This window comes from Gracilinanus agilis, chromosome 5 (assembly GCF_016433145.1).
Source record: "Gracilinanus agilis isolate LMUSP501 chromosome 5, AgileGrace, whole genome shotgun sequence".
NCBI classification, from domain to species: Eukaryota; Metazoa; Chordata; class Mammalia; order Didelphimorphia; family Didelphidae; genus Gracilinanus; species Gracilinanus agilis.
Window position 1 is genome coordinate 40,350,178 of NC_058134.1, and position 13,415 is coordinate 40,363,592.

Below are 13,415 nucleotides of genomic sequence, written 5' to 3' on the forward strand. Positions count from 1 at the left end.
AGACAGAGAGTGAGAGAGAGAGAGAGAGAGAGAGAGAGAGAGAGAGAAGGGAGGGAGGGAGAGAGAAACAGAGGAAAGGAGACACAGAGAAAGAGTGAGAGAGGAGAGGAGGGAGACAGACAGAGACAGAGAAAAAGAGAGAGAGAGGAGAGACAGGCAGACAGAGAGGGAGAGAGAGAGAGAGAAAGGAGTGAGGGAGGGAAAGAGAAACAGAGGAGAGAAGGAGAGACAGAAAAAGAGGAGAGAGGGAGGGAGAGAGAGACCTGGATTTCCTACTTGAAGTCACATGAGGAGGCATTTGGGGACAATTAGGGACAGCCAAGTTTCCCCACACCCAATTCAATTAGATTCAATTTCACAAATATTGATTAAGTTCTTACTCTATTCTAGGTGCTGGAGATATTGACCGTTTTATGATACCTTTGTGTAGCTTATAGTCTAACAGAAGGAAACTATAATATCTAATGCAGTGCAAAAATGCAAATCCAAGTACCATTTGAGGTTCCAAGGGAATGATCATTACTGGAAGGGACCTCAGAGGCCATCTAACATAACCCTCCTCATGTTCCCCCTCTCCATTTGAAAAATAAGGAAATCCAGACCTGGAATGGCTAAGGGACTTGTTTACGTTAGGAGCAGGATTTGAACAATAGACCGTGTGGCATTTGAATTTAAAAGATGACTGAGAATTTGAAGGGGAGTTGGGAATAGTCTACCAATAGGAAACAGTCTGAACAAGAACATGGGAAAGTACAGGTTCCATTTGGGAGTTGTGGAATTGCTGAGTTTGTTTGGAGTGTAGAGTGGGCAGAAGGGCCAGTGTCAAGATTCTCTGAAATGGTCTGAGGCCTCAGCCCTGTATGCTATATAGTTTCACATTTTTGCTGAGAAGCAGCTTATTCTTTATTAGTTTATTCTCATCCTGCTGCCTGATATCATTTTCCTGTTCAGTTAGTATCTGGGGCCTTTTGTGTCTATGGTTTCTGACCAACAGAACTATTCATCATCAGATCAACCATCAATTAGATCATTGCTGCTTGATCTGGAACTGAAGTCAAGATATGGTCTTCTCACCACTCTCTAGTTTAAATTAAAAAACAAAAACAAAAACAACTCTGTCTTAGAATCAATACTGTGTATTGGTTCCAAGACAGAAGAACAAGTAAAGGCTAGGCAATGAGGTTAAATGACTTGCCCAGAATCACACATTTAGGAAGTGTCTGAGGTCCAATTTGAACCCAGAATCTCCTGTCTCTAGGCCCTAGTGTCAATGCAATGAGCTACCTCATTGCCTCCTACTCCATAGTTTTTTTGTATGTGTATATTTAGGGGCCCTGTAATATAAAATTCTTACCAGATCTCAGTTGGTCCAGTGATTTCTGTTCATCTTCCAAATACCAAATACAAAAAAAAAAAAAAAAAAAAAAAGAAAAAAGTAATGCTGATAGCCTGTCTCTGGAGCTATCTTTTCTTAAAAGGATACAGTATTTGATATAACCCAAGCTATTTTAAATATTTAATATGGCTCAAATGACATTAAAAGAGCTATAGTTACAACTGTCTGTACTGCCAAATTTGACCCAAGGTATTCCTTTTCTCCCTAGCATATTCTCATGAATCATGAGTATAAAATATATTTTGGGAAATAAATGGCCCTTTATTGAAAACTGAGTGGGTCTGGCATTCTACTTGACATTTACTGTCTTCTACTTATTAAGTGGTTCTGGTTCCTGTATAAATTCTTGTTCTTTTATACTTGCCATCAGTAATTATTTGTTTCTTCTTTCTGTTCCCGTGATTCCTTCCTCTTACTTTTATTTCCTAGCTTCCTAGGAAGGGGGGGAAGAATGATAAAGAATGATAAGTCATTCTTCCCCCATCATCCACCCCCGCTTAGGTTTTGTTTTCGAAGGAAATTGAGACAGACTCTTTGGACAAACTCCCAAATCAAATAAGCTTTCTTCTATAAAGTAGAATTGTAAGCTAGCTAATTTTATTTTGAACCCTTACTATTACCTCCCCTTCCCAATTATTACCCTAATGGGGTCCCTGCAGGCTCATAGCAAACATTTCTCCAGGCCTGCAAAGTTGATGAACTAAGTCAGCATCATAGGGAGATACTGAAAGGGTATTTCTGGGGTCCCAGTAGCTGGAGAAGACTTGATCTCATTTTCTTTCCCTCCCACAATTCCTTTCGAACACTCTGCAGATAGATTTCTGCACACAAACATAGAATGTGAAATAAGCTGCCTCTATTAGGGGCATTTGGAGAGATACTTTCTTCAGATATATTCGTTAGATCAGGGATTCTCACTCTGTTCCATAATGTACTGTGTTGAAGTGAGAAGTTCTATGAGAAAATGTCAGTGCTAGTGATATTTCTCCCTCAAAAATATGAAACATGAAATTATATGTGTTGATTATATATGTATATATGTACACACATACAGATTGCTAGCATGTATGGCAATTTGTTATATTTAAATAGGCTTAATTCTTTTTCTTCTCAAATATCGTTTCCCCTGAGAAGATTCCTTTTTTCCAAACATGCCTAAAATTGACCTCTTTGCAGCTTAAGACACATCACTTCTAGACTAGCCCTTTGGGGCCAAGCAGAATGGGGCTCAGACTCTTACACACATAGCAGTTTGAATTCTCAAAGATGAGCACCCATGTCCCCTCTGTGTTTCCAGTTTTATTAGGGTTCGTGTCCCCAGTTTCATGAAATAATCCAAGTTGTGGTATAATCATAAAGCCCTTCACTATTCTGGTTACTTTCCAAATGATTAGGGTCCTCACTAACATGTGGTCCCCAGAACAGAACAGAACAGAACATCCGGGCAGTGTATATTGGCATAATCTCTCTAGTTCTGACCTCTCAAGCTATCCACATACATGCATTAAGCTTCTGCTCTGTGCAAGCTGTCTTGCAGCCTGAGGTGGCATTAGCCTGTTCAGATGCCATCCCGTACGACGTGGTGTGCAGTCTTGATGATGTAGATATAATATTTTTTACCAAATGATTTAAACTGATCACACAGTGGGGATTTCACATTTTTCTTTACTCTGCTTTTTATTCATTAACCTGCATTTGGTCCTAACGTGAAGGTGTTCCTGGACCTTTTATTATTATCTCTTGGTCCTCTCCATTGTGAGGACTTAGAGTACACATACTGTTTTGCCCTTCGGTGGCTGAAAACAAGAATTTAGTAACGATTAGTAAAGCTCCCTGCTCGTCCAACATTTCAGTCCTGATGCCGTTTGTGCAGTGCCTCCTTGCACCTGGGGGACAGCATGGCGCAGAGCTTAAAGGAAACAGCGACTTCTTGGGCTTCATACACCAGATCCAGGCCCAGAGAGTGTTGACTTGTAATTGGAACCATCATTTCCATTTTCTAAAAATACACATAAGAAGCAAAGGTCCTTTCTTTGGACCAGCTGACAAATGGGTACAAGTGAAATGTACAGAGTTGGAGCCACGAACACCAACGATATTGTTGGTGAAAGCACCCAGTGGTGGGTTCGCACCAGCCATTATAACCCTTGGGACTGTCACCAAGAAAGAAGCTACAAATATTTTTTCCAATTACATTTAAAACAATTTTTTTTAACATTCATTTAAAAAAGTTTTAAATTTCAATTTCTTTTCTTTCTCTTCTCCCCTCATTGAGAAGGCAAGCATTTTGATATAGGTTATACATGTGCGCCATGCAAAACATATTTCCTTTAATCATATTGTAAAAGAAAATAAAAGACCAAAAACTCCACAAAAATAAAGAAAAAGAAATAAAATATGCTTCAATCTGTGTTTCAGACTCTATCCGTGCTTTCTCTGGAGGTGGACAGCATTTTTCATCATAATTCCTTTGAAATCATCTTAGGTCATTGTCATTGTATTGCTGAGAATAGCTGAACATTATACAGTATTGCTGTTACTGTGTACAAATGTTCTCCTGATTCTTTTCACTTCAGTTTGCATCAGTTGACATAAGTCTTTCTAGGTTTTTCTGAAATCCTCTTGCTTCTCGTTTTTTATAACTCGATATTATTCCATCACAATTGTATACCACAACTTGTTCAGCCATTTTCCAATGGATGGGCACTCCCTCAATTTCTATTTTTTTGCCACCACAAAAAGAACCGTTATAAATATTTTTTATATAAGTTCTTTTTTCTTTGTCTTTTTTTTAATCTCTTTGGGATACTGACCTGGCAGTGGTATTACTAGATCAAAGGGGATGCTCAGTTTTATAATCCTTTGGACATAATTCCAAATTGTTCTTCAGAATGTTTGGATCAATTCACAACTTCACCAACAGTGCTTTAGTGTTCCAATTTTTCCACATCCCCTCTAACATTTATCATTTCTGTCATATTAACAAATCTGAATGATATACGGTAGTACCTCAAAAATGGTTTAATCTGTATTTCTCTAATCAATAATGATTTAGAACATTTTTCATATGGCTATATAGCTTGGGTTTATTTGTCTAAAAACTACCTGTTTATATTCTTTGACTATTTATCACTTGAGGAATGACGTATATTCTTATAAATTTGACTCAATTCTCTATTTACTTGAGAAGTGAGGCCTTAATCAGAGAAACATGCTATAACATTCCCTCCCACACTCCTAGTTTTCCGTTGTCCTTATTCAGTTGTGTTGGTATTGTATATGCAAGCTCTTTAATGTCATGTAATGAAATTATCCTTTTTATATCTTGTAATGTTCTCTATCTCTTGTTTAGTCATAAATTCTTCCCCTGTCTGTAGATCTGACAAGCAAATTATTCCTAATTTGCTTATTATCTTTTAATTCTTTTCTTTTTTTAAAGATTCTTACCTCTCATCTTGGAATCAATATTGGGTATTGGTTCTAAGGTAGAAGGGCTAGGCAGTGGGGTTGAAGTGACTTGCCCAGGGTCATATAGCTAAGAAGTGTCTGAAGCCAGATTTAAAGCAAGGACCTCCTAGCTATAGGCCTGGCTCTCAAATACCTGCGCTCATCACCTTTTATTTCTAAATCATGTAATCTATTCTGCTATCTGCTTCCATTTTATGGGTACATTCATCCCATTCATATTCACAGTTATGATTACTAACTATGTATCTCCTTCTATCTGACTTTTTTTCCCATTTATTCTTCTCTCGGTCTCTCTATCTCTGTCTGTCTGTCAGTCTGACTGTCTCTCCTTTCACCCTTTCCTTCCTCAAAAGTGTTTTGCTTCTGACTTCCACCTTCCCCAATCTGCCTCCCTTCTGCTAGTGGCCTTCTCCCCCTTTTTGTGTCTGCTCCCCTCTTACTTCACTGTAGGGTAAGATAGGGAGTATTATGCAGTTCACATTGTTCACTAGTTCAGATAGCTTTGCAGTGAGACTGAGTTTAGAGAGCTTTCAGCGAGGGGACATTTAAGAGCAGAGATTCATCGAGGAAGACCTCAGTGCAGAGAAGATGCTGACTCACATTCTGCAAGGAAGGGCTATAGGTTGAACAAGCATGTCTGTCTCCCCCACATTCTGAGTTGTATCCCCAACCAAATTGGTCTTTTAAAGTTGTTCTGATCTTATATTTGTTGCCTGTGAACCACTAGGCCCATGCTCTAGTCTAGGGCAATTCCCCTTAATTCTTCTAGGTGCAAAGATGAGAGATTAAAACCACTTTAGAAATGGAAAGTATCATTGCTAAGGTATTGGTGTTTCAGAGTTTTTTAATGGACAATTACTATCTTTTTTCATACTTGAAAAGTGGATTCGCGTATTTCTGACTTGGATTGGGCTCCTAGCACATAAAGAGGATAAAAAATGAATCCCGGCGTAGTTTCAGGGTCAGTTGTCTCCAAGTTAAGTCTGAGAGATTTTTGTAAAGAGTGCTTGGCAGGTTTATATTTGTGCATGCAAATAGATACTACAAACACGGAAGGGCTCCAAAAAAGTAGCTTGTGCCCTCTGCTGATCATGCAGTGCATTTATAATTTCCCCAAGCATTGAAAATATGCAATTCATATTGTGTGATTTTTTTCATTACTTTAAAATTCAGTGAAATTGAATTTTTGTTCCGTAGCTTAATAAGCCCACAGCCACTTTTTATTCTCCAACTGCTTTCATCGTCCTTGCTTACATGATCCTGTGGCGGCATATTATTAGGAATTAACAATTATAAAACTATGGCAGATACTTTCTTCCTAGAGCATATGTAACTGCCTTTTTAACAGAACCATGCATTGTTTTGGTGAGCATATCAAAAATCTGCACACGGTCTTAGAATTTTTAGTTAATGGTTTGATCAAGTCCTCCAAGCTTTTTAAATATTGGTCAAGTTTGCAGCTGCTATTGGGAATCCATGTGTGTTGGAAGCCATTGAGAGAAACAGGTCTCTCATAGGTATTTTTATCTGGATCCCATCAAGGTCAATATAGCTAACAGGGTCATATATTGACTCTGTTGACCTGAAAGGTTCGGGCCAGGCAGTGGATTGCATATCTAAGATAAAAATCTGAACTCCTCTCTGTGATTCCTTTTATGATCCACACCTTTTATTATTGGAAAGCATTATAATCTAATTTCCTAGGATAGCTTTAAGTTTTTAGTAAACCAACATTTAATGAGTTAACAGCCTTTTTTCTGCTCAGCAGAGGACAGCTGCAGTGTGGGTATATCTCTCTTACTACTCCAGCCGTCCCAAGGTCACAGAGTGGCAGGCTCAGGCAAAATTCCACGTTAGATAAAGTGAGGCTCATTTTTAACTTTGGGACTTTTTTTCATCTGGGCATGATCTTCCTGAGAAAATTCTTTGTAAAACCATATACTAATCATGATGTAATTCTGTAACCATGGCATGTCTGCGCAGCTGTGAAACTTCATTGTACTTTGTGTGAAATGGGTTTTTTGAATACTGCAAAAAATAAATCTCAAGTTCATTGCTGATCAGAGGAGCAGCCATGAGATAATGGTGGCCCCCAGTTCTGCTCCATTTTTTCTCACCTAAACTGTGCACCTCTCAGACCTAAGAAGCTGTTGGATTGATTCCAACACGTGTGGACTAAGTATTTGACCTTCACTAGGAGATTTCTAGAATATTTTGAAAATTTTCCTGAAGGATGCCTCTTTTTTCTTTTTTCTGGAACATAGATCCATAACTATCCCTTTTTTATTCCCATATCACACTCCCAAGAAAAGCTTTATCATCTGAAGGATTCTCTCTTCCTAAACGATATAGCTATGGATTTCAGGGCAAGAAAAGCCAGTCTACCCTTCCATTATTTAGTTCTGCTGGGTAGCATCGAAGGAGGATTAAACAGAGCTCAGTACAAATTTTTTTTTTCTGGGTTATTCATGTATTATCATTCAAAACCTACTTCCATATTGGTTATTGTCATACGAGAATAAAAAACAAAACCCCCAAATGAAAATGTAAATAAATTAATGTGAAACATACCATTCTTTGATCTGCATTCAGACTCCAACAGTTCTTTCTCTGGAGATGGATAGCATTCTTTGTCCTTCAGAATTATCCTGGATCATTAGTACAATGAATTTTTGAAATAGCTCTTATTCATGTAGTATTTTAAGACTTATAGGGCTTATTTGATCCCCCCAGTATCCTTGAGGTATAGAGTGAAAAAGTAAATCAGTAGAAGGGACAGATTGGGCTGGCAGCCAGGGAATAACACAAACTGGGGACACTCTCACACCCCACAAGGGAAAGGACTGACCAGATAACACTGAATAACCACACAGGGATGTGGGGAATGGGGAATGACAATTTGACAGTTAAACTGACCACCTAACTGCCAGAGATACCAGTGATGTTAAGGTAACTCCAATAGTGGGTCCTTGATGGCTTAGAGGTGACACAGGAAGTATAATAAAACAGATTTTTATAGTTGGTAAATTGGGAAAGTAGGTGAAGGTTTTCTACACTAAGGAAACAGCCCAACTGCCTAAGAATGTAAGAGGTCAGCTGGCTTTACTCCACTATACTACAGACAGCTCTAACTATATTGGAGAGGGCTGAAGTATTGGGATACTCACTGCACAGGTACAAGCTGCTCCAAGATGATAACGGACCAGGATCAAATCCTTGCACAGCCAGTAAAGTCCAAAGGAAGCACTAGGGAGTGTAGGTTATCTACCAGCCGTCCACTAGCTGTAGATCCGAACCTTATCTCTACCTAGGCTGTGTTAACTGATGGTCTCTTCTCTCCAATCTTCTGTAAATCCCAAACCTTCACAGCTCCTTGGATCTCAGCAAGCTGGACCACAAAATACACCCTCCTTCTCCCAGCTTAGCCAAGAAAACTCTCCTTTTTCAAACCTTACTCTTCATTCCATTCATGGAATGTCCATGCATAGAGTCCAAGGTTTGCTTTTTAGCTGTCAGCTTTCTATCCTGCTTAAATCCATACCTACTCTACAATTTACCTATAACAAGTGTAAATATTAAGAATATCTGTTTTGTAGATAAGGAAACTGGGCTCTCCTAACAGAGGCAGACCACCCAGGGTACCTAGAAAGGATTTGATCTTCGGAGCCCAAGAATAAACAACTGCCTGGCCTACCCTGAGGTCTGAAGGAGTACACCTCCAAGGCCCCTGATGCCAGGCCCTCAGCCTCATTGCCATCAAATAAGGGACGTTGGAAGCTGAAAAATGCAGACTGGACACTTACTCTATCTATAGCTGCTGTGGGAGAAGAGGAGGAGTGAGCACCAGTGAGTGTTTGCTGAGGGACAGGGGCCCATCAGTTGTCGTCACTCCCAGGAGAGCGAAATTCCTGATTGTTGCAACTGGAGTTAAGTGGACTGGCTGCTTGTGTTGCTGTAGGAGCCCCGGAGCTCTGTTTGGAGCACCAGAGATCAGTCATGGACTGGGGCTTGAGTAGGGGACCAGTAAAAAAATAAGTGCATATACTTACAAACCCCCAAACCTGAGATAACATGCATTAACATTTTAGAAACCCTGGGACTCCAGAAAAAAGCCAATAATGAAGGGTATTGGCTTGGCCACTAAAATCAAATAAATAAACAAAATTATCAAGCAAAGAAGAAAGAACCCAACTATTGAGAGCTAGTATGAGGCCAGAGAAGATCTTGGCTTACATTAAGAGGACAGTGAAGTAAAAATACTTACTTAAAAAACAGCAAAGAAATATAATAAATGGCCACAAGCTCAAAAAGAGCTTTTGGAAGAGGTTAAGAAAGCCCTCAACCAGCTGTGTGACCCTGGGCAAGTCACTTGACCCCCATTGCCCACCCTTACCACTCTTCTACCTATGAGACAATACACCAAAGTACAAGGGTTTAAAAAAAAAAAAGCCCTCAAAAACCAAATGACAGAGGTGGAGGAAAAATTAGAAAAAAAATTAGAACAATGCAAGAAAATCAAGAAATTGAAAAAAACAGATTGTCCAGATTGAAATAGGCCCAGAAACTTTCAGAAGAAAATAATATATTAAGAACTAAAATTGGACAAGGAAGAGCTAATGATTTCCTAAGAGAACAAGAAATAAAGCAAAATCAAAAGAATGAAATAATAGAAGAGGATCTGAAACATAACAAAAACCATTCACTTGGAAAATGGATTAAGGAGAGACAATATAAGAATAATCAGACTCCTGAAAAGTTATGATGAAAAAAAGAGTTTAGACACTATATTCCAAGGCATTATCCAGGAAAAATGCCCAGAAGTTTTAGAAACAGAGGTTAAAATAAAAATTGAAGATATCCACCAATCTCCACCTCAAAAAGACCTGAAGATGAAAATACACAGGAACATCAATGCTAAATTTCATACTCCCCAGATTAAGGAGAAAATATGACAAGCAATAAGAAAAACAAACAAACAAACAAACAAATACTATGGAGCTACCTTTAGATAACTCAAGACTTAGCAGCTACAACATTAAAAGAAAGTAGGACATGGAACACAGCATTCCACAGAGCAAAAGAACTGAGTTTACAATCAAGAATAACATATCCAACAAAGATACTCATAATTATAAAAGGGGAAAAATGGATATTTAATGAACTAAAGGATTTCAGTGATTCCTGAAGAAAACCAGAACTCAGCATAAAATCTATAAGACATATACAAAGGTATTGAAAGATGAATCATAAAGAACCCCAAAGGCCAAATTGTTTGATTCTGGTATGAGAAAATGTCAACTCTGGCCCCTGGGAATTGCATCATTGCCTGAGTATTTTGAAGGGGCAGATATGGATGGAAGACCTGGGGTCTGGTGTTGGGTGGAAATTGGGATAATAAAGTGTCTTTTCTTAACTTTAGTTGTTGTCTGAAAGCCAGCTGGCTACCAGCTGGTTTGAGCTGATGCTTCTGGTAAGAGTTTGGGCCTACTCAGAGATGTCTGAGTGAAAACTACAATGGAAACAACTTATACAAACTTTTTAATATTTCTTGAAAGGGTTTAAGGAAGGAAAGAAGAGGTAAACAAAGGATTGAGAAAATAGTCCCTAATTCTAAAAGGAAACTAAACTTTTTCCACACCGCTGATTTGCAAGAACTGTCTTTCTGCTTGAGAAACTTGAGCCTCCTTAAAACTCTATTATCTATCAATAATCCCCAGTATCTATTCCAAATAACCTATACTAATTAATACTCTCCTTATATATAGTTTACAGTTATTTTCTCCTTGTATTCTTTCCAGCTCACTCTTCCAACTATCAGCTCTTTGGGCCTAGTTAGGCTTCAGTTGGCCTTGGTAGGCCTCAGTTGGCCTGCTCCCTTCTGTAGTCACACAGATGAAAACAGTCTTTTCTCTTTTCAGTTGGTCTTCTTTCACAAACTTATTCCCAAAACTCCAACCTATTCTTCTCTTTCAACTGCCACTCGGTTTTCCACAGTTTTTCAGAGAGCAAGATTCAACCAGCCTCTCAGAGTCAAACCTCACTCCAGGAGTGCCAGGCATTTGGATACCAACAGTCTCTAAGCTTCCTCAGAATTCCCTTTAGGAACTCTCCCCAAGATTCTAGCTGGGGTTTAAAGTAAAACTGCACTGTTCTTAGTCTATTCCTATTTACCCAGATCTTAATTAGCTCCAATATTTAATTAATACCAATACTAGGGAAGTAATAGAATGAGCCAAAATGGTAGTGGGTAGACCAGGAGGAGGAAGGGTGGAATGGCTATCTCATATGGAGGAGGAATGAACAAAGGATCTGCCAGGAGGAAGGGGATAAGGGGTAGAAGGCTGGTAGTACTAAAATCCAATTCTCATCATACCTGGGATAAAGAGAGAACAACATAATTAGAAGAGTAAAACAATTTTTTTTAACATACAGAGAAACAGGAGAGAAGTGGATGGGATAAGGGAGGGACTGGGAAGATAAAGGAGGATGAGGAAATAGGAAAAGGGAGAGATGGGAGGGATGCTCAGAGGGGAGTATATAACAAGAGGTAAGGGAGGTAAGGAGAAAGGAGAAGGGAATCAAGAAATAGGAAGGCACATCTGGAGGATAAGGAAGGGGTTTTGGGAAAAGTGGATAGAATAAGACATAAAAGGTAAGGGGGAAGGGATAAGAGAATGACATTGGGAAAGGTGGGCAAGGGAAGAGGATAAGGGAGGATCTTTGGGAAGGGATGTGAGTAGGAGAGGTATTGTAAAAGGAAATTGGATATCTGAGAAGAGATATGGCAGAAAGAAAAGAGGGACACAAATAGTGAGGAGGAATAGAGTAGATGGAAATGCACAGCTACTAACTATGATATTAAATATAGTGGGATGAATTCACACATGTGAAGAAAATGACTAGCAGAAAGGGTCAGCAAGGACCTGTGGCAAACAAGACAACGGCAAAACAAGAAACATACTGAAAATGAGAGACATACATAGAATGAAGAAGAGGGGCTGGAGCAGAATATTAAATATGCCTTAGTTAATCCAGTGAAAGCAGGATAAGCAGTCATGATCTCTGATGACTGGGGCTAAAGTGGATATAATTGGAAGAGATGAACAGGGTAACTATTATGTGGGAGGGGTTCCTGCCGATAATGAAGCATTATCAAAATTGGACCTGCATACACAAAATGTTATAGCACCCAGATTTTAAAACAAAAAACTAAATGAGATATGGATGGAGATAGACAATAAAATAAGAATAGCAATAGAATTTCATTTTGCCCTCTCAGAACTAAGTAAATCTAACAAAAAAAAAAAAAAAAAGGAAAAATAAGTTAAGGAGATGAATAGCACCTTAGATAAGTTAAATAAGATCAACATGTGGAGGTCTTACACACACCCAAATGAGGTTAGTAGTGAATTTAAGCCTGAGCATCCACATAATCCAAACATAGTTTCTGGTGGTACAACAATGGTTTAGAGAGCATAAATATTCTGCAAAAGTCTTATTTTAACACTCATTGTACTATGAAAGTAATCCTGTATCCCTGAAAGGTTCTAGCACTGGAACAAAAATTCCAATGGGTATGACCAAGCCAGAAAGACTGGTTTTTGGAAAGAGTATGGTTCTAGCAACAGATTGTGTCTGCTGCCTAAGGACCAATCTAGTAAAATATGGTCCTGGTAATATGTTAACTAGGAACTAAATGGGCTAAAGTGATCAAATTAAATGCTAATAGGATAAATGGAGAAACAAGCCTAATATTACATTTCTAGGGCAGCTGTAAAAAACTTTTTTTTGTAGAAAACAAGATGGAATTATAAATTAAGAGCTGTAAATCTATTCGTGCTCATTGACCTAGAGATCCTGTTACTAGGAGTAGGCCCAAAGGGCATTATTGAGAAGGTTAAGAAGTGGTATTTCTATGCAAATGTTAATGGAAGCTTTGTTTATTATGACAAGATAATTGGAAATAACACAAATGCAAGGAATGGGAGAAATGGCTGAATAGATTGTGATATTTGAATATAATGAACTATATTATGTTATTGAAATGACAGATATTGGAAATATAAAGAAAACAAGGGAAATATATGAAAAGATGAAAAGAGAATTAGAATAATACATAACATCATTACATTGAAGAAAAAACATCCACAAAATCAAGAGAAAAAAGTATTCAAGTAAAACAAATCCAAAGAAAACTCAAAAGCAGTGGATATTTATATTAATATATATCTAATTTACATATTTTTAAACAAATTGTAAATAATGTAGAATTTGCAGTCTTCCACATGACCTTTTTTATGTATTTGTTTAGTTAAATTTTTTTTGTTGGCAGTGATGGTTACTAAGTATATTAAAAAAAATAACAAGAAAAAAAAAGTAACAGTATGAGAAATTTTGGTCCCTTAGGATTGTCCCTAGAACCCAGAGAAGAATAGGAGTCAACTGCTCTCTGGGGAGAATGAGCCCAGAGAGGGTATAATATAAATATGTAGATGATATGGACATAATATATAGCCAAGGTAATTGGGAATAGGGAGAAGAGGCTGGTAGG